The 22,849-nt window shown below is 36.2% G+C and overlaps 1 long non-coding RNA gene across 1 annotated transcript in view; it reads left to right on the top strand.

Moving 5' to 3' along the window:
* The window catches only part of LOC137853448 (uncharacterized), a 35,606-nt gene extending 14,299 nt beyond the window's left edge, over positions 1-21,307 (top strand). Inside the window, exon 3 of the long non-coding RNA XR_011094510.1 lies at positions 19,522-21,307. This is a non-coding gene — a long non-coding RNA (uncharacterized lncRNA). The remainder of the gene's footprint in view (positions 1-19,521) is intronic.
* Positions 21,308-22,849: the final 1,542 nt, after the last annotated feature.

Here is a 22,849-nt window from a genome sequence, read left to right as displayed (position 1 = left end):
AAGCCATATGTGACAAGTTCTCTCAGTTCTCATTTGGATCACTTAATGGGGATCCCATGATAAGGAAAACTGACATCCCATTCATCTTGCTTTGGATGAGGGCTTCATCTGTCAGAAAAACTGCATAACAATGTTAGTTTTAGATAGTCTTGAAAATGCAGCCCCAAATTAGTTGACAAAAAACAAGCAGGAAAAGGTGCAGACATAAGAAGATAGCAAGATGAGGGAAGGAACCGAAAATTTGAATGACTACAAATAAAAAATAAAAGAGTGTTTTGTGCTTCCTATTTTTAGCCAGAAAGACTTCTTTTTTCCACATGCTAGTCAAAATGAAGTGCAAGAAAAATGTCATAGAGTTTGAGCTCAGAAGGGATTATTTGATCATTTAAATTCATCTTCCTCCAAGGCTCTTATATCTGATCCAACACTCTTAAATTTAGCTCAATGGCCTTGCTTAAGATTAAGCACCTCAGAACAATGGATATAGAATCACAGAATCATTAAGGTTGGAAAAGACCTTCAAGATCACCTGGTCCAACCATCACCTACTACCAATATCATCCAATAAACCATGTCTCTAAGCACCAGGTCCAAGCTTTTCCTTAAACACCCCCCATGGACAAATGTCTCCATTTTAGATAGATGTGAAAAACATCAGGAACAGATACGACCACTTCAGCACAGAGGAGTGAATAATTCTTTCATATGCATGGCTGAGGTAGCGGTGTGTGGGATTTGACTATATTTTTTTGATATTCATTATGGTATATCTTAGGATCGTGTTGAGGATAGTGCTTTGAGATCTCCAAAGCCCTTCAAGAAAAGTAAATGAATCACAATGTTCAGGAAGTCACAGATTTTAGAGCCAGAAGAGGCCAGCAGGCACTGTGCAAAGTTCAAGCTCAACAGAATAAGAACTGAGCTAAAAGTGGATGTCAGTGGAAATCATCATTAAAAGGGGTGGTTGCAGTTGGTAAACTCATGGTTTTGTATTGCTATTGCTGTTTACAAATGAAGTAAATGTATAATTAATTTTAGAATATGTGAATGACACAAAGTGGTAGAGTGACAAACTATGTTAGACATAAGCAGTCATGTGGAGTTATTACAAAAAAATTAAGATGGGGCGACTATGTGTGTATACATCTGACAATACTTCATTTTCAATAATAATCTCAATACAGTGAATGTGTTTATTTAGGAAATAGGAATGTGTTCCCACTGAAAATGGAAAGTTAATGCTTTGGAAAGGAATAAGACCTGTCAACAAAGAGGTAACACTAGCTCTCAAACATAGAAAGAGCAATATGGGGTTTGGATGTATAAATTGTAGGAGTACTACTACAGTGAGTAGGACTAAGACAATAATGTGTCTTTTTCAGTGTTGTTTGGCAGGTGTAATCTTAAAGATAATGAGAAAAGTTTTGCTGAGGTTAATAAGCTAAAGGATAGTCTATTAAAGCCTCGTGAGGCTATAAAAACGAATTGTTGTGAAACAACAACAAAAATTGTTTACTGTGAAAGTATTCAATCTGCTTTGTTTATTAAAAAGAAGATGGTGGTTTGATTACAGTGTTTTTATATCTTAATGGAAAGAAGAAGAAGCAGCAGGTATTAAAATGCTCCTTCATCTATTATTATTCATACATATTTTGTTACTGTTTTACTATGTAGCATTATCAGTCTAGAACAGAGTCATGAAGGAAACACAGGAGAATGAAGACAGACATCTAAAGTAAATACTACCTTAAGAAAAAAAAGAAAAAAAAATCAGAACAAACAAACAAAAAACATTTTATTAAGCTATGAAAAGAATAAGTAACTCTTTTTGCAGTGTCATCATACTGGGACTGTACAATCATTTGGAGTATTCGGTATTAGCCACATAAAAGTTATGTGAATAAATAAGTTAGGAAAAAACTCCATAGTTTAAGATGCACGGCATGTTGAACATGAAATTATTGCAAAACCTTTACTTTTAATTTCTCTGTGTGCATACATGAAAAAGAAATTAACTAAGAAGAAACTGAAAAAAATCATTTTTTTTAACAACTGAACTTTCAATTAAAGCCATTTTAACTCTTATATTGGTAGATAGGAAAGAGATGAGAGCAAGAAAGAAAAGTCCTTTTTGTTATTAATCAAGGTTAAATAGATTTACATGTGAAGGCTATATAATACTTTCTCCTTTTGCATTATGATAATGAAAAGGAAAATTGATTTTATTTCCATTTGCTTAAAGTATTTAGTAGGCACTAAAATAAAACACTTCATATTTTTGGCTACATTTGGCAAGATATGACATTTCACCCAAGATAAAGTTTATGGTTTAGTGTGGATTTAGACCACATCATGAAATTCTTAATAAACAATGTGTTGCTTTAACTAATGTCTAAATGATGTGCAAGACATTAAAAATGGCTTTTGTCATCCATACATGTAAAATGGTTCATGCTCAAAATTAAAGGAAAAAAGAAATCTTGTGATCACGAAGTCTCTTATTTGCTGCTTCATCCTTATATAGAGTATAAGGAAAGAGGGTTAGAAAGACTTTAAACCCCAGTGAAGTCTGAAACTTAATAAACAAATTATAAACCACATCTAGTCTTCTGTACATGCTTATTAACGATGAGTTTAAAAGGAATCATAAGGTTACTAGTCTCAAAGATAACCAGTAGAAAGAAGATTAACTGAAAAGGTTAGATAAATATCAGGCTTCACTTTACAGTCAAAATAAGTACAGAAATAGATTTCATTTTTTTTTTTCAAATGTTTTATATTTGCAATATTTTAGCATACTTTTGACTGAGATTTACCCCAACTTACTTTTCATCGCAATTCTTTGTAATCCTTTGGCCATCATAATACTGACATCTATAAAGGAAATTTTATACAACAGATTATTTTTTTTATAAGAACAGACATTACGTTTTCTCTCTATTTGTGTAAAGACTAGTGAAAAAACTTAATGGCTGTTCCATAGTACTTCATATACCAAAATAAAATACATAAATAAAACCGGCCTTGTCCGCTTCTCTTGAAAACAGTGAAAATGAGTTTCAAAAACAAACATTTGAAACTAACTTATGTTAGAATAAATTCAGGAAAAAATATAATCTTTCAGTAATATAAGTATCATAAATAGCATGTTTAGGGGCCAGACACCAATGTATAAAATACTAAAATGTTCTAAGATTTTTCATATCTAGACAAAGTATCTGGGATTCCTAAGAGACCGATGGTCTCAGCCTTGTATATTTAGAAGGATGTGATGGCGTCTTCAAGTTAACTCAATGTGAACTGTACTGCTGAAATGTATGAGTTCCTTTCATGTTTTCCAGTTGTCATTTTAGCAGTGATATCACAGTACTGTGTAAGTCAGAAAGACACTGCTTATTGTCGCAGCTAGTGTCATCAAATATTAACACTGGGTCATTTACAGTTACATACTTAATACTGTCCAAATGTTCCAATGTTTTTCTGTTTTGGTCTGTATTTTGGGGGCTAAAATAGTGATGTTTTGTTGTTGCTGTTGTTTTCTGTTGTGATGACTTTTAGAACATAATCATATACCAAGTTTTTCTAATTTTTAGTTATATCAGTGTATTTTAAAACACACTGTTTCATTTGTAGATTAAATTCAGGTAATAATGCAGATGCAAGGAAACATTCCTTTCTTTAACTCACTCTAGTCTTGAAAAGAAACAAAAATTAAAATCTCACATACCCCACAGGTTTCCATAACAATCCTGCTATAGCAGCATACAAAAGAATTGCAGGTGCAACCTGGTACCTTCCATGCAATGAACTCCTAGAATCTGAAGTAGAAAAAAGTGGGAAGCGTATATATGTGGGAAGATAATAGGGCCTGATATCTTCATCACTGTCATCATCATCACCACCATATATATTTGTATAAATGTTTTAATGAAAATGAAAATTTGCCTCATATAAGTATCAGAAATTTATGTTAGTGTGTATTGTATGTAAAGTGGGGTATACTTTGTAGAATAGTAAATCACAGTGGGTTGATTAAAGTTAATAAACTGAATGAAAGATATGAAAAATTGAAGTTAAAAAAAAAATAAACAGCTGAAATATGAGTCATTTATTTGATTGGATTTTGGAGAGGTTGCAATAGCGACTTTTCCATTAGTTTTGCTGCAACTGTCATGAAAACAAATTTCTGTGTTTGTTTAAACGTTTGCCAAGGGCATAGACAATAACAAATAAGATTCTCTTAGTTACGTTAACATTATGAATGACAATAGTTTTTAATGTAAGCCCCAAATTAATTGAACTGAAGCTTGAAAGTATGAGTGAAGACAGTATTTTATGTCCAGTGGTTCATTTTTGAATGTAACACATAAATTTGTTTTCATTTTATTCCTTTTTTTTTTTTTTTTTTTTGTCTGTGTTTTACATTAGTCACTTTTCAAGAAGATTCCCTCTCTCCCATAAGATCTGGCATCTTACGGTAATATGTTGACCTGAAACTCCATAGTAATAATTCTGCTGAATGATAAAGAAATTGCTTTCAAAAGTATAATGCCTCTTAGGCACTTTGCTCAAGGCCTGTACTTCCTCCTTCTGTCTCTCGAAGGGGCCCTAGGCTCTTAAGAGCTACAGCTGGTCCCTCTCTGCATGATAAGTAGACGTATATATCATACCAGGGTATCATGAGTACATAATACAGCTGAACCATGCAGTTCATAATGTTTACTGAATGCTTCCACAGATTTCAGGCACAGTACGCAATCTTTCTGCCTCATGTCTTCTACAGTGTCTTCCTTAGGGTTAGCTATGATATTCCAATGTCTCAGTGTTTTCCAAAAGCTGAAGTTATTTGTTGCTTCTTTAAACACCCTCCACAAAATATTTCAGTTGTTTCTCTGAATACAGAATACTGCTTTTTCCTGACTTTATACAATTTCAATCTAAACTGGAGATGAACAATGAATTGAGGGTTTAAAAGTGAGATATAGGGATTTTCATCTTTCAGGTAGTATTCAGAGTCTTTTTGCTTTTGACAATAGTTTTGAAATTAAGTTCCAGATTTTTTTATTTATTTGTTTTTAATTATTGTGAATCCCTTAAGCCTCACACACATTGTCTTGGGATAAACAAATGCAGAGTTTTAGAGAGGACGGGAAATGAAACAAAAACAAAAACAAACAAAAAAAAACAGTGTTATTTACAATTAATCACTTTAATGACTTTTTTTTTTCTTTTTTTCTTTTTTTCTTTTTTTCTTTTTTCCAGAATGATTTTCAGTAGGCAAGTAGAGAGGACATGATGATGATATGGTTATTTTAGCAATGGTTACTCAGAAAACTTTAATTATTTAATCGCTTCACTGTCAGTTAATAATATAACATTCTGTTGAGATATTTCCCTCAATATCCTATATCTAAACCAGTGAGAATTCTGGAAGGAGTACTTATTTTATCTACAGAGTAGGTTCAGAACTTTTGCAGACTGCTTGCCAATGTTCCTTGGTCTTGACCTCTTGACCAGGTAGGTACTTCTTGAAAGCAGAAAGAATCTCTGCTCTTGCAGCGTTTTTTCTTTTGCTGAGGCAGCTGTTGAAATGTCAGTTACTTTATAAATATGAAGTGTCTTCAGAAAGCTATAATTCTAAAATAGATCTGAAACTCTTAGGCCAGAATTATTCAATGAGCACACAGTTCATTTAGCAAAGTTCATTTAGCAAAGTTAAAGAACTTTAGTTTAAAGTTAAAAAACTTCAAAGTTAAAGAACTTTAGTTCTTTAACTTTTAGTTCTTTTTAAAAAATTCTTTTTAGTTTACTAAAAAAATAAACTAAAACTAGTTTTAGTTTTAAAATTCTTCTTAGTTCTTTCTAAAGAACTAAAGTTCTTTAACTTTGCTGAAAACATGCAGGCATATCATACAATCATTCTTTCTGTTTCTGAATAATATATGTTTTATGCTTTCTATGACAGTATCTTCAAAGTCAAACTCATTTGGAAGGTTAATAAATAAAATACTAGGAAACAGTATAGCTAAAGACAGACATCCTATAACCACACAGACAAATTTTGTCATGTAAGTCCAAACAAACCAAACACATTTTGTTTGATACCCAGACAGATCACTGTGTATTTATATTCAATCAAAATATATATATATATACATTTGTGGCTTCCTTCATTCTATTTATTTCTGGTGTTTCAATGTAGGATTTATTTACATGTTGCACTTTATGTATTTACTTACTAACTGACTTGTGTACTTTGATGAGTTAAACTTGTTTCGTGAACTGGGCATGGCAGTCCTGTTGTTGACTTTGTGTGTATGTATGCATGTGTGTTTGCTGTTGTTGTTGATTGGTATTTATTTAGGACCTGCTCAGTGGAGTAAACAGTAATTTATATGCTCTAACTTCATTCTTTCTGACTTGTAAGTTAGAGCAGTTTTAAGACTGCTTTGGCTTATTTTTGGCAAGCAAAACTTTGTTGGCATTAGGAAGTCAGGACACAAGCATTACAGTCATTCACTGCAAACTTTCATGCTTATTTTAAACACAGTAAGATTTAAAACCTGGCAGGATGAAATTAGGTATTCCAGATATAGTTACCATGGTAAATACAGAACTCTGCCTAAAATAGGGTAGAGCTTTCCTTGGGCTGCTCTACAGGTCATTTGCCCTTTGACAACAGCAACAACTAAGACTTTGGTTCAAATTAAACTTGTGAAGTGGAAGTTCACTGATAATGAAAAAAGCAAACATATCACGAAGGGACCTGACAGAAAGTGCAAAGAGGAAGTAAAAATGGCTGCTCATTTTCCAGTATCAGTTTTACCTTTATCCACTCTATATAGATAAAATGGGGTAATACAATATCCTGAATAGAAACATTCACCTTCTGTTTTTTTCACCTTTCCTAATATAGAAGCCAATAACAAAAGAAGTTCACTACAAGTGACAGGTTAAACTACTGTCTATCACCACTGCAGGGACACCTCTGTAGAAAATAACAGAAAGCAAAATATTGGAAAGCGTGGCCAGCAGAACAAGGGAGGTGATTCTCCTCCTCTATTCTGCCCTCATGAAACCTCACTTGGAGTATTGCGTTCAGCTCTGGAGGCCTGAATACAAGAAAAACATGGACCTGTTAAAGTGAGCGCAGAGGAGGACCACGAGAGCTGGAACCCCTCTCATATATAAGAAGTTGGAGAGAGTTGGGGTTGTTGAGATGTTCCAGAGAGAGCATATTTCAGCTTTTCAGTACTTAAAGGAGTCTTACAAAAAAGTCAGAAAAAGACTTTTTACCAAGGTCTGTAATGTCAGAACAAGGAACAATGGTTTTAAACTGAAAGAGAGTAGATTTAGATTGGATATAATGAACATTTTCAAGATGATGATGGTGAGACACGGGATGTGGATGCCCCATCACTGAAAGTGTTCAAACGTGTTAGACCTAGTGAAAGATGTCCATGGCATCCATGTCCAAGTCTATGGCAGAGGGGTTGGACTAGATGATCTTAAAAGGTCCCTTCCAAACCAAACTATTCCATTATTCTATTATTTTACTGTTTATACAGTCAAGATAAGCCTTGATTTTCCATATAATCTGTCTATAGGTATGCAGTTTAAGTCAGAATGTCCGTCTCTGATCTGACATAGTCTGAAAGAACAAGATTCCAAATTTTGGTCTTGTGAAAGTCAATGGCAATAATCCCATTGACACCGGTTCAACCATGATTTGTCAGAGACAAGGTCTTTTGTTCATTAAGTCATCATAGTGATGCTTAATTTTAATATTTTTCTCTGAATGTTACTGCATAGTGAATGGTACAAATCTATCCAGAAGAACTGGTATCAGAACTAAGAAAGCTTATTTCACTATTTATTTTTTTAGCATTTGGAAAAAACTCCTATCATGAACATCTGTGTTTTCACTGAAAAACAAACAAACAAATAAAAAACAAAATTCGGAGTGTTCATAGCATCACTTTCTACAGACTGGTAATACTGTGGTTTTATGAGTCTTATCTATTATTATACAGTGTGTATGACAAACTAGTATTATTTAACAGAAGAAAAAAACCCTGTCAAATAGTTGATCTGTTCTACAGTAGGAAGGCTCTGCAGAAGCATCTGGATAGACTAAGGCCTTGTATGAAGTTCAACAAGACCAAGTGCCTGCACAACCCCAAGCAGCACTACGGGCTGGGAGATGAGTGGTTGGAAAGCTGCCAGGCAGAGAAGGACCTGGGAGTATTGGTTGAGAGTCGACTGAATATGAGCCAGCAGTGTGCTCAGGTGGCCAAGAAGGCCAAGAGCATCCTGGCTTGTATCAAAAACAGTGTGGCCAGCAGGAATAGGGAAGTGATTGTCCCCCTGTACTCAGCTCTGGTGAGGTTGCACCTTGAGTACTGTGTTCAGTTTTGGGCCCCTCACTACAGGACAGACTTCGAGGTGTTGGAGTGTGTCCAGAAAAGGGCATTGAAGCTGGTGAGGGGTCTGAAGAACAAGTCTTATGAGGAGCAGCTGAGGGAGCTGCGGTTGTTTAGCCTTGCGAAGAAGAGGCTCAGGGGCAACCTTATCGCTTTCTACAGATACCTTAAAGGAGGCTGTAGTGAGGTGGCGATTGGTCTATTCTCCCACATGCCTGGTGACAGGACAAGGGTGAATGGGCTAAAGTTGTGCTAGGGAAGGTTGGATATGAACAAATTCTTTACTGGAAGGGTTGTTAGGCATTGGAATAGGCTTCCCAGGGAAGTGGTTGAGTCACCATCCCTGAAGGTCTTTAAAAGATGTTTAGCTGTAGAGCTTAGTGATATGGTTTAGTGGAGGACTTAGTGTAAGGTCAAAGGTTGGACTAGGTGAACTTATAGGTCTCTTCCAACCTAAACAATTCTGCGATTTTGTGATTCTATACTGACATATTAGGGTTGCCTTTTTGGGAGAGAATATAAATAACTGCACAGGGAGAATGGGTGATATTCATTTCATTTAAGTTTAGGTACCAGTGAGTCACCTAAATCTAAGCTGGTAATCCAAGGTTCCCTATATACAGTGAGTAGAGGGATACTGACACCTCCAAAGGGAGATTTTAGAGACTTGTTTTAGAAGGGAATTCAACTGCCTATTTCTCAGCCAAGAATGGGAAATTAGATGACTGGCACAGACAAAGATAATTACTTTTTAGTTGTCTGAAGATATGTGAGATGAATCCCATTTTATGAAGTTAATTAAAACACCTTACAAAATGTGAGACTGTCAAACTACTGTTTTCATACACATTTCCTCCATCATCTTGTCTTCTAATGGTTTGTCTTCACTCTTGAGAAGAAAACAAATTAAAAAGTTGTGTTTGCTATAGCCTCCAGAAATCACGAGTAAGATGAGAATAGCCTTAAGACAGGTAATTCTACATTTATTTTGAAGTACACTTACTCAAATCAGCTGCAAGTACAGTAAAAACACAATCTCAATGTATTAGGACAATGTATTTAAACTTCCTATCTATCTTAGAGGGGACTGGCAGCTTCTTATGCTTGTGAGACTCTTGATTATTAACACATTCATTTTGATATGCACTGTCCCCTATCCCCTGTATTAGAATGTTTTCCTTTTAATTACACCTTTCAAAATGTCTGCATGAGCATGAGATTCAGTTTCCTTAGGCAGTTCACCCATATCTTTCCTGTGAATATTTACATGATTTCAGGAAAATACCTTTATTGGGAGCGACTAGCTTTTGGTAGTGCAGAAAGCTATCTCTTTGGCATGTCAGCTGTCATGACAAGCTGAGGATCTGTCCTTTCACCTTTAGATGCAGGTATTACTGCTCTGCTAGTCAAACTGGTTTCTTTCAATGATTTAATTTTATAAATTAATAGATTCTCCCTAATTAAGATTATACAACTTTTTAAAATGTCCATAGTCATCTTTTTTTCATTTAAAATAAATTTTAAGTTAAATCAAGGAAAGAGAAACAAAGTCATAGATTCCTGCAAAAGTGAAATACAGAGAGATATTCCAAAATATCACAATACAGCTTGTCACCAGCACTAATTAAAGCTATCCAACCAGTTCTATATCACAGTCATAAGACAACATCATCAGCAACAACAACAGCAAAATAATATATAAGGCTGTATTGCTACCAGTGTCATCTTTGTTGATGATTTGGATGAGAGAATCGAGTACACCCTGAGTAAGTTTGCTGATGATACCAAGTTGGGGGGAAGCGTTGATCTTCTACTGCCACGTAGGAAGGCCCTGCAGAGCAACCTGGACATGATGGATCAATGAGCTGAGGCTAATGGGATGAAGTTCAACAAAACCAAGTGCCAGGTGCTGCACTTTGGTCACAACAACCCCATGCAACACTACAGGCTTGGGGCACAGTGTTTCAAAAGCTGTGCAGAAGAAAAGGATCTGGGAGTGCTGGTTGATGCTTGGCTAAACATGAGCCAGCACTTTGCCCAGATGTCCAAGAAGGCAAATGGCGTCCTGGTTTGTATCAGGAATAGTAGGACCCAGCAGGATCCAGGAGGTGATCATCCCTCTGTACTCTGCTCTGGTGAGGCCACACCTTGAGTAGCGTGTTGAGTTTTGGGCCCCTCAGTACAAGAAGGACATCAAGGCCCTGGAATATGTCCAGAGAAGGGCAAGAACACAAACCAGCAGAAAACCGCTTAATTTGTATCTATCACATAAAACGGCAGCGAAAATGAATAATTTCTCTTGGTCAAACTCTTATATATTTAAAAAATAATAATCATCATTTTCAGCTGAATTCAAATATATTGCATTTTCATCATATCAAAGTATAAAGTCATATACCATTAAGTCATGCACACATAAAGTCATTATATAAAGTCATACACCAACAAAATTCATTATTTGTTACGAAACATTAGTATATACATTTCCGATGTACACACATCATATTGTATACTTATGTAATATTTAGAGAAAATATTATGACTCTTTGTCATAATATTTTTCCTCCTATATTTCATCTGGATAATATGTAGTTATACCTAGATGTTGCATATACTATACACAGCAGATATATGTAGATGATAAAGAAACTGCAAGAGAATGACATAGACAAGGTGGACAATTGTTACAGTAAGAGATTAAAACATGGAAACTGGTCCTTGAAAAAAAAAATAAATAAATAAAAATTAAACAATGAGGAGATTAAACAGGGGAGTTTAATGTTGTACAACAGATGGAAGGTTTTGACTACAAAGTGAAAGAAATAAGGTAGTACACCAATAATACCTTTAATATGTATCTGCATTTACTTATCACACCACATGAAGCCAGCTTTATTGCTGTGGCTTGGGGATAAACATCTATGTCCTTTGTGCCAATTTTACCTTTAGCATTTATATAAGGGATGAATTATGTGTAAAACTAGAGAGATTAGGGATTGCTAGGCATCTGCTTGTTTGGCCTTGAGTGCTGTTCTTTTGTTGTTGTTGTTTATGATAAATTTTTATTTGTTGATATTATTTTTAACTTTATTAAATTAGCTTTTTTACAATATAACAGAAGCATTTTAATTATCCTTTTGTCTCTAGAAGCGATAAACACAGTAAAACAGAGAATAGAGATAATAACAGTAGCTTAGCAGCCTGTTTTCTGTATTTGTGAAGCAAAACCCATATATTTCTGTGATAGCTGAAAAAGAATGGAGTTACGTAAGTGTGTCTGTGGGAGCGTTTGTGTGAGAGAAAATTACAAGATATGTCGTTATGTTACACATGCTAGCTGAAGAAGTCTGGTATATGTGTATGTGTCCATGTAGCTGGATTATTGACACTGTTTTGAACCTACAGAAAACAACAGCAGGAAAACTTCTTGCTTTCTCCACAGTGCTGTGTTTCTGTTGACCATATTCAAATGCAAAATTGAAGTGAACACAATTTGCTTATATGTAACCTTTAACACATCCCCTAGCACATGAAGTCCTTCATGGCTGAAGAGTCCAAATTATATTTCCTTGACTGTACCTGAGTGTAACTGCTAAATGGACAGGTTGCACAGAGACGTTCCTTAAGGAAAGGAACTGAGGGCTACGAAGATGGTGAAAGGCCTGGAGGGGAAGACGTACGAGGAACGGCTGAGGGCACTGGGCCTGTTCAGCCTGGAGAAGAGGAGGCTGAGGGGAGACCTCATCGCAGTCTACAACTTCCTCGTAAGGGGGTGTCGAGAGGCAGGAGACCTTTTCTCCATTAACACCAGTGACAGGACCCGCGGGAACGGGGTTAAGCTGAGGCAGGGGAAATTTAGGCTTGACATCAGGAGGGGGTTCTTCACAGAGAGGGTGGTTGCACACTGTAACAGGCTCCCCAGGGAAGTGGTCACTGCACCGAGCCTGTCTGAATTTAAGAAGAGATTGGACTGTGTACTTAGTCACATGGTCTGAACTTTTGGGTAGACCTGTGCGGTGTCAAGAGTTGGACTTGATGATCCTTAAGGGTCCCTTCCAACTCAGGATATTCTATGATTCTATGAAAAATAAACAAAAATAAAATAAAATAAACAACAACAACACAACCATCAAGAACAAAAACATTCAGATATCTCTGTGCAATCACTTAGTATTCAGAAATCAGGATTTCAGACCTTACAAAAGCCATGTTGGTGGCTGAATTTGATTTGCCTTTATCATCCAACTTGTGAGCAGTATTTATCTTTTCTCCTGAAAACTCAATACCTATAGTCTTAATAGAGGAAATCAAATGTATCTGTGCAGAGAGAGAAGTATCTGCAAAGTGGAAAAAATGTGCTAAGGAAAATGAGATCTAATTAGAAGACATGTAAAAACTGTGCTATGTGGGGAATGGGAGCTTCTGCAAGGATATTTTGAAAATGTTTGTGGGAATGTCAGTTGATGGGGAGAAATTGTTAATGCTAACCCACAAGGAACACTTCCAAAGCTTCTCTCACTGTGCTAACCTCCCTGTGACCCTGCTGTTACCAGCACTCAGGAATGTCTCTTAAATTACCTGAGTTGGTGGGGATATGGGTTCTTAGAAAGACATTTTTTTTTTTAGAATGGCTGTTCTCACTCAGTGGCAAAAGCAACGTTGAAGAAATTCACCAGTTCTCTTAGTGTTATAGTACATTGGCAAGGGGGTAAAAGACAGTTTGGGAGTTTTGAAGTTCTTTTGCTTTCTTCTTGCTCTGGAAAATGGAAAGAACTACAGGAAAAGCACACACAAGACTAGGAGGCAGGACAGTTTGAAAAGTAGCACTATGCAGGAACAAAGGATTAATGAGCAGAGTAGATGTGGAATTCTGGAAAACAAAATAGATTTGGAGATTGGTACAAAATAAATTTCTAGAAAGGATACATGCTAAAGGAAAATGTAAACATTCTTTTTCCTCCAGAGTGCTAAAATCACCTTTCCTAATATTGGTGGGAAAGTGGGTAAGTCTGCTTGTCTTATGAACATGAAAAGGCCCAGAAATTTTTCAATTAATTAAAATGAAATAATAGAGATACGGTATATCTGTGAGCATTATTTAAGCAACCAAACTCATAATTTATTATCTATTAAGATTCACATTACTACATTACTGTTTTCTCCTCTTTCCTCCCCACTCCTCAATGTAATCACCAATGGATACTGATCTCTATCTCTCAAACCTGTTGAGATTTCTTGAAAAAACCTTGTAAGGGAATTCAAGTCTCAATAATATACTTTCCACTAGGACTAACTCTCCCTAGTGTTTTCAAATCTGACATTTAGAGCTACGTGCAAATTATTTGTGACTGAGCAAATTAGCTAATTAAATAATTGGCTTAGGGCTTCATAAAATTTGGCTGCTATGGAAATGAGGCTGTCTACTATCTTACAAGCTTCATCTAAGCATTAAAAGTACTTCATGTCTCTACTCCTGCTCAAATTGCACTAGTAGCAGATTTGTTTTTAAAATGGTTGAGTTTAAAATGGTAGAGTTGTTCTTGAATGATTTCCAAAACAACATGCATGGGATCCATGGGATCCTTCTCCTGAGAAGCACTGCACCCTAGAAAGATTGCAGTCTAGGTTCCTCATACCATAAGTTTGCAAAACAGTAAGTTTACATAGAAGTATGCTTATACTACATTTTCAATTGGTATTTAAAATCACATTTCTGTTTTAAAGTGTTTGATGTATTATATTGAGATATAAGTCTCTAGACAATGCAGAACAACAGCAAAAGCAAGGAGTAAGTTTTATTTGGAATGGTATATGGTAACAATAACCCCATTCCACTCATCCCAAAGTACCAGACCAAAACAAGAGTATATAAAATAATACATGTTTAGAACAAATTCAAGGTGATTTCACTTTACCTAGCACTTCAGCCATCTGACCTTCATCACTTTACTATAAATAAAAGTATTGCTGCTGTACACAAAAATATTGTGTATGCAATAAGGCAGAATAATAAATAGACTGAATCAGAAACATATATAAAGTGTAACATATATATATGTATACATGCATATATATACATATATATTCCTATCACCTATTGAAGTATCTGGTACTAATGAAGGTAACAGACAGATTGTAAATAAAAATATTTTACTGTTGCCAAGATCCACCCCAACAGAGCTCCCATGTGCCATCATGTCTGCTATTGTGCATGCAAAGCATCACCTATTTCCCGCCACCATTAAACAACTCGGAGACTTTGCCCTCTGAATTTCTCATATTGGTATATATGGATGAATTAATGTTGCCTGTTTTCCAAGACACAGTTACTTCTAACAGTTTAAAACACGGCAGAGAAGACAAGCAACCATCTGCATCTCTTTGGGGAAATATTCCATATATTTTAAATGTTTTGTCTCTTCTGAGATGTTTTCATGTCTATCCACCTGGGATACTGACACTGCACATATAAATCATTTTGTATTGTTTGCTTTACTTCAGCAGTATTTTGACTTTTGCTTACTCAGCATCTACAATATGTAGGACTCAACTAAATTTCCATTTCTAGCTACAGCAGATGTGAATTTATGGATACCATATAGTAAACAGAGACATGTTGGGCATTTCAGGTTTCCTAACTTATTTTGACTGTCAAAACTTCTGTCTCTTGCATTTCTTAACCTAACAATGAGACTGGAGGAGGATAAATGGTTTGGAATAAGATGGAGTCCAATCCAATACTCTGTGAATCACAGAGCTAGCTGAATTTTTGCTTTTTATGAACAGCAGGTGATATAAAATGTAAAGATGGAAAATACAGAATCTTTCAAGACTAATAACTGAAATTAACTTTTTTTGGCTGCATAGGAACTACTAAAAGAAAAATGATAACATTTTATCTTCTTCTCGTGGATATACCTGTAGCCCATTAAATATGATTAGTGCAATTACTTGTAAAAGGACAAAGAAGCTGTATTGACCTGACATTGCAGGGTCTCAGCAGTTATCTGGGCTTGTCTTGGTCTGAGTTGATTTTAGCTATTACAGCAATTGTCTAATGTCCAAGTGACTGCCTGACTATTGGTAGTCTGACTACCTGACTATTGGCTATTCTCACTTGACTCTTTAAATGCCACATATTCTAGGGATCTGAGAAACTCAGGCACTCATAAGAAGAAATGTTATGTCTTTATACTTGTCCTTTAACTGAGGCTAATTTCATAACTTCATTATGAGGCAATGAAAGTAATAGCAACATTATGGAACCATATAAAAACAACCCTAAGAAAAACCCAAGACTGAAAAAGAAGGGTTCGCAATGATTAGTATTGATGCATCCCAGAGACAGTGTACTGATGGCACATCATAATGCTTCCTTTACATTAAATTGAGGAAACCTGCCACTGTTGACCCACTGGGATACACTGGGAAAGGTTCCAGAGGAAGTAGGTAGATAGTAGAAATTTAGTGCATAACACTTTAACTGGATCATTCATGAGGTAGAGATTAGATAATTTGGACAACAATGTTAGTGTCCATTGTAATTGGACTCATAATAACAATTTGTATTTTGGTTACATGGCTAAGGCTTTAAATATACTAACAGTAAAATCATGGCTAGATGGTATTTCCCCTTTTATCCATAACAAGATTGTGAGGAAGAACTGATATCTTTAGTTAGTTTTAACTTGTTGAAAAACTATGTTCTTACTTTTGATTAAATGCTAATGTTTTCATAGTGACCTTTGGAAATAGGCTTGAATAGACAATTTGGAAATGGTTGTTCAAGTATAAAGAATTTTGTTCTAGCTACACTCTCACAGACAGTTTTTTCATTATTACTTTTTATTATTATTATTTGGAGACAGTTTCTCCATTGCTTCAAACATTTCTAAATTACAAATTTAATATATGACAAATAGCTACTTCACGTCCAAGTTGTTTACTTTTAAACCCTACTTATCTTTTTTCAGGCTACAGCAAGATAATAAAATTTCTTCCCTATGGGGAATAAGCAATCTAATACTGTCAGAAGTTGTAAAACGGGTCTAGAACAACTATTTCTTACTAAGCACTATTATATTTATTGATTTATCATGCATACATTTTCATGTGACAAGCAAGTTAATGTCATCAGTTTGCATTGCAGTACTGAATATAATCTATTGATTTCAGCAATCACTTCAAAAATACCTGAGGCATATGACTATGGCATTATGATAAGGAGAGATGCAATCCAGCAAGTCTAAAATAACTGTCTGTATTTCCTATATGGTCAATATCCATAGGAACCTCTGAAACCCTGGAGAGGGAGATCCAAAATACCCTATTTATCTGCCTCCCTCATCATATTGATCATCTAAAGATCTTTCCTTGTAACTGATGCATTAGTCCATATATGCTAGTGATCAAAACTTGATCAATTCTAAGAGGTAAATATTCTATCTCTTATTACTGATGCTAGTAGTCTGTTTGGATCATCTACATTGCAGTTTAGGGAACTGGGACACTATTTGCTCTGTATTTTTAATTTTTCATTTTAGCCAATATACAGAATTGCATTTTCACTCAACAGTTATGACAGCAATTTATGTTACTTTTGTATTTCATACGGGGTATTATTACTATTTTTGAGCTTTAGATGTAGGAAATATTAACTTCAAAGGCAGACCATTTTATACGAACTACCCATCAGAGAAAGGAACTAACATATGACACTATTTAAGTTTTAAAGGACTTCCAAGGGTCAGTGGCTGAATGAACACATGCCTTGTTTTTCTCTCTTGCCTAAGTAACATTTCTATCAGTCATTAAAATCTATAAAATGATTTGCTAGCTCAGAATCTGAAACAAAGGCAAACAAACAACCAAACAAAAATGTTTTATAGTCTCCAAAAGCTCTGTTCTAAAATCCTCTGCACTTAGAGTTTATCGAGTCTTCTCAACCAGGAGAGGAAGTTCTTCTATCTTCTGTCATACACTGCATATTGTTTGGTGTGGTCTAGTTAAAGCTCGATGAGATGGGAACATCATTCCGCTTGTAGGTGCAAAAAATAGTGTATCCTTTCCTGAAGTATGAGTGAGGCCCATAAGATGCTTATTTGTCTTATTTAGAAGTGAAATTAAGAAGCAGGAAATTTTCTCTGTGGTCATAAGGCTTTTTTTTTTTTTTTTTTTGCTAATGTGCCAGATGAAGAAAGGAAACCAGAGGATAGCATTGCTACTAGATGTCTCATGCATGTACTTATTTTCCAGAATGCTTTGTGGGTTTGGACAGGTCTGATTCTTCTACTCCTCTCATGAGTTCAACACCTGTGGGTCTATGGGCACAATATCAAACACAGGAATGTATCTGAACACTGAGCCTTGAAAACAGATTTTGAACTTTCTAGGCCTTTTTTTAGAGTCCAGCAGAAATTACTGGGAACCTTAGAAATGGCTGATTCCAAGTGAGAAAGATTAATGCTATTACCTATTTTGTAAACTGAGTGAGGCACCAGCATCTTAGCAATGCAAAACAAGCAAGCAAGCAAACAAACAGAAAAGCAAAAGTCTTCCTGACAAGTTCAGTTAATGTGATGCAATCAACTGACCTGATCTTTAAGTCATGTGATCAGTGGCTGTAGTACTGAGTAATTTACTGAGTAAACTGGTAAAAAACAGTCCTTTACCTGAAGGCTTTCAATTTTAATGTTTCTAATATGCCAAATTTTGTATACCAATGGGGTATACATATATTGGATGTCAATGTCAAGGTGCTGATACTGGGAGAGGTTGTAGGACATCCTCTGTGAGAAGCAGAGGCTGCCCCATGCCAGACTCAGATGGTTCAAGCTGGATCCAACAGCCCCACTGCAGGGCATGGCTGGGCTAATCAGTCATGTTGGTAGCACTTCATGGAAATTGTATTCAAGAAAGAGCAGAAAACATCACACAGGAAAAGGAGGGGAATAAAAAAGGGGGAACTGCAGAGGGAACAGCAAGGTCACTGAGGGAAGAAGAGTAGGAGGCACTACATAGAGGAGCAGACAATCCCTGTAGCCTGGGGAGAGCCCAAACAAGAACACCTTTTACTGAAGGACGCACACTGGAGCAGGGGGGAAGTGTGAAGAGAAAGGAGCAGCAGAAAGGACCTGTTACAGAGAGACCACAACCCCCCATTCTTCATCTCTCTGTGTTGCTGGGTGGAGATGTCTGGAGCAAAGGAGTGCAATACAGCTCAGGAAAACAGGAGGAATATTAGAATTATAGAATCACAGAATGGCTTGGATTGGAAGGGACCGTAAAGATCATCTAATTTCAACCTCCCTGCCATGGAGGTTTATGGCTGAACCTCCCAGCCACTAGACCAGGTTGCCCAAAGACCCATCCAATCTGGCCTTGAACACTTCTAAGGAGGGGGCACCCACAACTTCTCTGGGAAACCTAGTCCAGTACCTCTCTACACTCATAGTAGAGAATTTCTTCCTTATATCTAGTTTAAACCTACCTTAGTTTAGTTTAAAATAATGACCCCTTGTCTTACCACTACACTTCCTGGTAGAGAGTCTCTCCCTATCTTTCCTGTAGGTCCCCTTTAGGTACTGGAAGGTTGCCCCAGAGCCTTTTCTTCTCTTGGCTACATAACCCCAACACTTTCAGCCTTTCTTAATGGGAGAGATGCTTCAGCCCTCTGATTATCTTCATGGCTTTCCTCTGGACCTGCCCTGACAGGCTCATGTCTTTCTTACACTGGGGGCCCCAGAGCTGAATGCAGTACTATGAGTGGGTTCTCATGAGGGCAAAGTAGAGAACCACCTCCCTTGACCTGCTTGCTACACTTCTTTGGATGTAGGCAAAGATATGATTGGCTTTCTGGACTGTAAACTCACATTTCCAAGTCAAACTTTTCATACCCCCAAGTCTTTCTCTACTCCAGTCTGCTCATCACCAAGCCACACTACCCAAAATACTTATTTTACTTAGCAATTAATTAATTTCATTTTCCCCAGGCCAAGTCTGTATTTCCCATGACAGTATTGGTAAGTGATTTCCCATGCACTATCTTGACCCACAGACTTTCTCATTCCTGTACTTTTTATTTTCTCTCCTTGTCCAGCAGGTGGATGGGTGAGTGACTGAACAGCTGTGTGGGAGCTTGGCATTTTGACTGCTAGTCAAGGATAACCCACCACAAAAATATCAGTGTGTTATGAGGATGACATATTAGGATCCCCTTGCATATGGGATGACTTAAAAGACAAAGGAAATTGAAGATATTTTTGTGAATATTCATATCTGCTTTGTAAATAAGGTAAGGAAAAAGCTTTCCAGCCAAATATTTAACAGAGAGCAGGGACTGCTGTTCCTTTTAAAAGAAAAATAATAATGGCTTCTATTTAAACGTGGAGTTTGAGAACACTGAATTACCAAGTTTGGATTTAGACTGTGTATGTAATGCACAAAATCTTCCTTTATTCTGATTTGCTCCATTTTTACCCTACCCCCTAATATTACTCCATATGCGAATACATTTTAGGACAGCAGGGAGAAATGGAAATAATGTTAAGTGTCTTCAGAGAGAATGGGACTGATGGTGTTTTTAATTATTTTGATAACATCATTGGAGTCATTACCTCATAATAAAAAGTGCTGAATGGTCACCTTTTCCTGACCTTTCTTACCACTTATCATCAAAAAGCAAAGCATAATGGGCAGCAGCTGTTTCTGCTATGCCATGGATTTAGCTACACTCCCTAAGTGAGCAGTTTAGTTCACCAACATTCATTTCTCCGTAAGTCCATAATTACAAAACCAAAGTTAATCTGCAAAACATTAGTATCTATTTTTAAGACAGATGAAGGGAGGCTTTTAGTTTTCATTATGATAATTTACATTTCTTGTTTGGCCTTTCTCTTTCTTTCTTTTGTTTCATTTTGAGATTCCACTCCCACATCTTTGCACTTTTTAACTTTCAGCCTTATTACAATTCTTCCAGCCTTTTCTCTTCCACATCTTTAAAGTTAGAAAGCTACAATTTTGTGTGTTTGCTGGCTTTGCATCTTTGTATTTCTACTTTTATTTTGTTTGATTTTTTTTTTCCCAGTTTTGTTTCTTTCCCTTGATTTCTGAGACTGCCAGTGTCTGAGTGTCTGGGTGGAAAAAAAAAAAAAAAAAAAGGACTACAGAACATATACAAAGTCAAGTAAACTGTTACAGTGGAAAACTTTACAGAAGGAACAGTTATTATATAATAATACATAATGAATATAGTAAATGAAATATTTTCAGCCTACAGGGACAGAGCATATTTTTGAGTTTGAGGTTTACTAAGAAAAATAATTTTTGTTCAAGAAATTTTTGATTTCAGGATGAATTTTGCAGGAAAAGTTTTTCTTAAGCTATGGATGAAATTAGACTTCCTAAATTCATCATAAATATTAACATTCCCCTTACAAAGAGAAGAATTAGACAACTAGTATAACACTCCTACTCACTAGTGATAGGTATGTGGCAAGTCATAATAAAACAAAAATTTTTAACTCTACAGTTTAACTTAATGTAGGAGTATGACAGTGAGCTTCTAGCTGTTGATCCTGTATGAGAATTTGACATCTTTCTGGAGCATATATGTAAACTGTGTCTAATCGTATCCCCCAGAAATCAGTAGGAATCATGATAATTTCAGTGACATCCTGGACCAGGTTCCACTTGGTTTAGTTTTTAAAGAATGGAGGATGAGTGCTCCCATTTGGTTACTTGCTAATACTCAAGGCAATATGTTAATACTGAGGCCAGTATGTTCAGTTTTTTATCTATTTTATCTCACAGGGTTAGAAAATAAAGACGTTCATTTGTTATGAAAAATTTTATATAATTTTTTAAACAGTTGATTTCCCTGCAATTGAATTGAATCAACTGTTTTTTAAACAGTTGATTTCCCTGCAATTGAATTCTGCAATGCCACTGGCTGGTATAAGGTGTAAAAACATCTTTATGGTTAAATGTTGTTATTTATTTTTTGACATATTGCATCACAGTGTTTGTTTTCCTCATGGAACACACTTAGGCCTCTAAGGAATACCATTATCAACCATATTCCTCCGTCTAGACTGGGAGGATAATCCATTCTTTATGTGGCTATTTGGATTTTTCAGCTGAAAAATGTTCTAACTTTCAGCATGGCTAATCCACTACTAATCCATAGAAACCTTTTACCATGAAGCTGCAAGAGGAGACAAAAATATGTTTTACTCATTGTATACCTAATACCAATATGTACATATCATTTTTCTTACCTTTCAATATGATAATAAATCCAAAGATGGGTTAATAGTTTTGGTTCTTAATTAGAGCAAAGAAATACAACTTAAAAGAAGATAATAATCTTACTTTCTTATTGCAAAATAGAAAAGATGAATCTGCTCACACTGCAGGTGAAATTTAAAAGACATCCTACTTTGTAGAATTCTTCAGTCTGGAGAAGAAAACTGGAGATTTTAAAACAGAACATTTTGAAAAAATGCCCATTCAGTGTTTGCTGCATAAAAATCATAAAGAGGATCTCTCAATAGTGAAAGCTTGTGATTTTCTGTTCTTCCTATAAAAATCTATTTTTTCCTTTTTTTTTTTTTTTAATTCCACATTTCTTAAACTTCTTTAGTGATAGGAAAATATAATGTTTTTCTTCCTAAATGCAAATATTATAACTTTGACTTGTACAAAATGAATATATATGTATATTTCCTTCCTTCCTTCCTTCCTTCCTTCCTTCCTTCCTTCCTTCCTTCCTTCCTTCCTTCCTTCCTTCCTTCCTTCCTTCCTTCCTTCCTTCCTTCCTTCCTTCCTTCCTTCCTTCCCTCCCTCCCTCCCTCCCTCCCTCCCTTTCTTCATTTTCAGGGAAGTTTATGCATTATGAAGGAGAGCTGAGCAATCAGAATTCAACTTCATGTATACAACACATATGTTAATTGTATGAAATTGTATTGGGTTTATGTGGCAAGGTTTTGGTAGAACGGGGATGCAGGGGTGGCCTCAGTGAGAAGAATCCAGAAGGTGCCACATGTTAGATAAGGACCAGTTCCAGCTGGCTCCAAAGGAACCCACAGTTGCCCAGAGCCAAGCCAATATGTGATGTTGCTTGGGCCTTTGGGAGAGCGGATTTAAGAAAGGGGAAAAAAAAATGCTGCACAACAGCAGCTGGGAGAGTGAGGAGTGAGAAACAGCTTTGCAGACCTCAAGGTCACTGCAGAACAAGGGCAGGAGGTGCTCCATGCAGCAGAAGTTTCCCTGTGGGCTGTGGAGAGGCCCCTGGAGGAGACTGGCCTGGAGGAGACTGCGGACCATGGAGAGCCCCCACAGGAGCAGGCCCCATACCTGAGCTGCAGCCTGTGGAGAGGAGACCACTCAGGAGCAGGGGGTCTGGGGGAATCATGGGATCTGGAATT

This window comes from Anas acuta, chromosome 1 (genome assembly GCF_963932015.1).
Source record: "Anas acuta chromosome 1, bAnaAcu1.1, whole genome shotgun sequence".
NCBI lineage: Eukaryota > Metazoa > Chordata > Aves > Anseriformes > Anatidae > Anas > Anas acuta.
The sequence above is the reverse complement of the archived record's forward strand: the minus strand, read 5'-3'. Positions and strand labels throughout refer to the sequence as shown.